Below are 4,897 nucleotides of genomic sequence, written 5' to 3' on the forward strand. Positions count from 1 at the left end.
AGTTTATAACATTGAGAGTAGGTAGGGTCATAAAGGGGAGTGCCTATAGATAGAGGACAGAGGGAATAACTTTGCAAATCTCCAACATTATGGAGCCACAGAGAAGGGGAAGGCCTGATGAAGGAAACTAAGAGTCAGTGATGTGGGGGAGAAAAATCAGAAAATGGTGCTGTGCTATAAGCCAACTCACATCCTTGACACAACTATCTCTCTTGAGGGCACCAGGACTGATCTCATGATGCTTTTCACCCCTGTTTCTGTCACACAAAAACTCATTGCCAGGTCATTCTTATCAAGGAGCAGGGCATAATCAACTCTGACAATGTTGTTGAGCATGGAAAATAAATCCTGTTAGTGGGGGTGGGTCTTACGATAAAAATTTTACAACGGCCACCACTATGATGGAGTTGAGGAGTATGGGGAATTGACTGAAGTGATGTCCAAATTTCTGGGTCTGGAAAGACTGTCTTCTTCAAGTGATGAGCAGGAATATGGTCCACACTTGTGCTATCTCTATCCTAAAGGAGGAAATGAGTAATAGAGTATCTGCATTTATTTCCACTGAGATAGGGTTCTCTCCTTAACCATACCCCAGACTCGCAGTCCTTCATATTCTCTGTGTTTCTGCATCTCTCCTCATCCTCTAGGTACTCACTTGAGCTAATTACTCCATCACACCCTCCTTCCTTCTCCCACATTCATCTCTACCTTCCCCTTTCTTTTCTTCTCCTCCATCTCATTACCTTGACTAGAAGGTTCTCTTGGAGATCTCTATTGATTACAGATCAAACCGTATTGTTTTGGGATTGCCACATAGTACTAATAGAATCTTCAGAGCAAGAAAACATCATTTTAATACCCCCTTCTACCATTAATTTTTTAATGAGCTTGATATATAACCCAAAAATACACTATATCACAAGAAGAAAGTGAAAGGTGTTGTTGTTTTTTAATAAATGTTGTCAGGAGTTCTTTTCATCTCAGATTCTATTTAGAAATCTAATACCCAGAATAAGGAATTTAGGTGTGTGGGGAAGAAGAGGGGGGGGACTTTGATTGACATTTGTGAATTATTTGTCTATGTAAATCTGATTTTCCCAAAGAATTGTGCTTTTAGCAAAAGGTAAAATTATCTAAAATAAAATTGATCTTATTTAAAGATTGCATCATTATTTAAAGACTATTCAAACAATTTTTAAACAGATTTTGTGGTAGGGAAGATAATAAATCCTGTCACTCAGAACTGTCATTCTACTGAGCAAGGGCACAGATCAGCACAGAAGATTATAGGGTGATTTCAAGCCTCTGACACTAGATTAGAGGACTGATAGATACACTGGAAGACACCTCTCAGTCAGCAGACATCAATGTAGTTTGTAGTTTCCTCCTTGGTTATCTCTAATAAGGTCTGTTCCATTCACTACCTTTGTTTTTTGTTTTAACTTTCATATATATATATATATATATATATATATATATATATACACACACTAGAGGCCTGGTGCACAAAAATTTGTGCACTCAGGGGGGGTCCCTCAGCCCGGCCTGTGCCCTCTCGCAGTCTGGGACCCCTCAGGGATGACCACCTGCTGGCTTAGGCCTGCTCCCCAGGGGATTGGGCCTAAGCTGGCAATCAGACATCCCTCTGGCAGCCCAGGAGCCCTCAGGGGATGTCCACTTGCCAGCGGGGAGCAGGCCTAAGCTGCAGTCTGACATCCTTAGTGCTGCTGAGGAGGCGAGAGAGGCTCCCACCACCACCGCTGTATTGGCAGCCATCCCTGTGGGAGTGCACTGACCACCAGGGGGCAGCTCCTGCATTGAACGTCTGCCCCCTGGTGGTCAATGTGTGTCATAGTGACCAGTCATTCACAGTCGTTCTGCTGTTAGGGTGAGTTTGCATATTACCCTTTTATTATATAGGATAGAGGCCTGGTGCATGGTGGGGGCCAGCTGGTTTTTCCTGAAGGGTTTCCCAGATCAGGGTGAGGGTCCCGCTGGAGTGCCTGGCCAGACTGGGTGAGGGGCTGATGGTTGTTTGCAGCTGGTCACACCCCCTTCAGGGTGGGGGTCCCCACTGGGGTGCCTGGCCAGCCTGGGTGAGGGGCTGATGGCTGTTTGCAGGCTGGTCAAGCCCCCCCCCCCCCGTGGGGACCCTCACCCCATGGAGGTTTGGCCAGCCTGGGTGAGGGGCTGATGGCTGTTTTCAGGCTGGCCACACCCCCTTTAGGGTGGGGGGTCCCCACTAGGGTGCCTGGCCAGTCTGGGTGAGGGGCTGAGGGCCGTTTTCAGGCTGGCCAAGCCCCCCAGCAATGCAAGCTCCCAGCCTCTCCTTTTTTCTTTTTTTTTTATTCTGAGATTTATTTACCTTCTATAATTGAAACTTTGTTGCCTTCAGTGGAGCTCAGAGCCAGCCAGGATGGGCGGGAAGCTTGGCTTCCTCCATCACTGGAGCAACCAAGCCTCCTGCTTGCTCCAGCTCTGTCGCTGCCGGCAGCCATCTTGGTTGGGTTAATTTGCATATAGTCACTCTGATTGGCTGGTGGGCGTGACTTAAGGTGTGGTGAAGGTACGGTCAATTTGCATGTTTGTCTTTTAATATATATGGTGTCTTTATTATTGATTTCAGAGAGGGAGAGGGAGCGAGAGATAGAAACATCAATAATGAGAGAGAATCATTGACCAGCTGCCTCCTGCACACCCCACACTGGAGATTGAGCCCGCAACCCAGGCATGTGCCCTGACTGGGAATTAAACCGTAACCTCCTAGCTCATAGGTCAACACTCAACCACTGAGCCACGCCAGCTGGGCCACCTACCTTTGTTTTAACAGTCAATCAAGAGTCCTGTAACTTCTTACACCCAAGAGAAAACTTTGTTTGATAGGTGCTATGTATCCCAAGATATCTTGGCTTTGCTCTTTATTTATATGCATTATAATTTTCCATTGAGCATTGGAAATGAAGGAAGTCAACACCGAATGGGTGTACATATTGCATTCTAGACATTTATATTAAGCCTCACAACAATGCTGTCCTATAGGTAACTCTCTCTTCCTCTTTTCTAGTGATGATATAGAATGGCATCTATGCTCAGGATCCAGAGTGACATATCATCAGATGTATTATGTCTGTACCATAAGGAATTTTACTGTTTTCCTGGGAGAAAAGAGAAGGCAAGCTCATTGTCTGAGGTCACATGGTTGGTAAATAGGATAACTGTGAGTCAAACTTTGATCTTTCTCTTTTAGAAGCCCATGTACTTCTACAGAAAACCAAGTTTGTTCCTCTTAAGGAAAAGTGTAAGGCAAGGAGGAGACTGAGATGGAGTAAAGGACAATGCCCCATGCAGGATATACCCTGGTTTTTTTTTCGTTGTTGTTTTTGTTTTGTTTTGTTTTTTATTTTTCGCTTAAAGTATTACAAAGGGTATTACATAAGTGTCCTTTTTTCCCCCCCGCCCTTGACAAACCCCTACCCTCCCTTACCCCCCAGTGTCTTATGTCCATTAGTTATGCTTATATGCATGCATACAAGTCCTTCGGTTGATCTCTTACTCCCCTCCCTCCTGTCCCCCAACTCTCTCTGGCCTTCCCACTGCAGTTTGACAATCAGTTTGAGGCAGCTCTGCCTCTGTATCTATTATTGTTCAAAAGTTTGTAATGGTCTTTATTATCCATGAATGAGTGAGATCATGTGGTATTTTTCCTTCATTGACTGGCTTGTTTCACTTAGCATAATGCTCTCCAGTTCCATCCATGATGTTGCAAATTATACCCTGGTTTTGAAAGAAGAACATACCTTCACAATGTAGGAAAGTAAAGAAAAGGCACCATTTACTAAGAAAATTGGCAGTAATAACTATTGTTGGGAAATAAGTAGATTAGCACAAACTGAAAAATTCTGGAAAGTAGACTATAGACCTAGGAAAAACGCAACTGTTTATAGACATTAGGCATCCCTGAACACAGCTCCATTTCACCTGTTCTTTTAATTAGTATTATTTTATCACCTCATGTTTTTACACAGCTTGGTCCTAAGCAAAAATATACATAAAATCATGGACCAATGTAAATTATCACATAACACATGACAATGAACACTTTTCAAGAGCAATAATTTGAAAATACCATATTGAAAAAAATGGTTTTAATGAAAAATAAAGGACCCAATGACAGCAGAAAAAAATGAAGCCCAAAGTCAGTGATTTGGGCCATATTTATAAAATTCCACACAAAAGAGAGAACAAATCACAATGGTACTGTATTCTCATTACAAAATGGTGCTCTAATTGTTTGCTAAGACAGTTCTCCAAATTTAAACTGACCTGACAAAAGATGGAATTTGTGTGATTTTCTCTTTCGCTGTGCTCTGATTTCATGGGTAAAGCAAGATGTTAAAGGGTAATTTTTTCTCTTTCATTTTAGGTAACGCTTCCTAAAAAATAGGGAGTTGCCAATATGATTTGCTTTCCACCAAAATAGGACTTGGTCAGAAAAAGATGAAACCTGAGTTCTCATTCTAATGCCTTCACCTTGGGGAGTAAGGAAAACAAACAAGCCTGCTCTAGCTCATCGGAAACAGCACAGAGGATTAGAGCAGTACTAGATATCACATTGACAACTTGATGATAGGATCAATATTCCTTATAAAGATAGCTTTTACCATATGTAATGTTCTGTGCAACACATTTTACATACATGCATATATTCCACTTAAATTTCTTCTACAAAACTGTTATGTCTGTATTATTGTTATCAGTGTTTTACAGATTAGAAGACAGGCTCAGAGAGAGATAGTAACTCACCAACTCTTTTAATAAAGGTCTCTGATTTTAAAAAGTTGGGACTGAAAACTGGACAAGGCTATTCAAAACCTATACTCTTTATCACTGTACCACA

The sequence above is a fragment of the Myotis yumanensis genome, unplaced genomic scaffold, assembly GCF_028538775.1.
Source record: "Myotis yumanensis isolate MYYU_CA2020_CCGP unplaced genomic scaffold, mMyoYum1.0.hap1 SCAF_1, whole genome shotgun sequence".
Lineage (NCBI taxonomy): Eukaryota > Metazoa > Chordata > Mammalia > Chiroptera > Vespertilionidae > Myotis > Myotis yumanensis.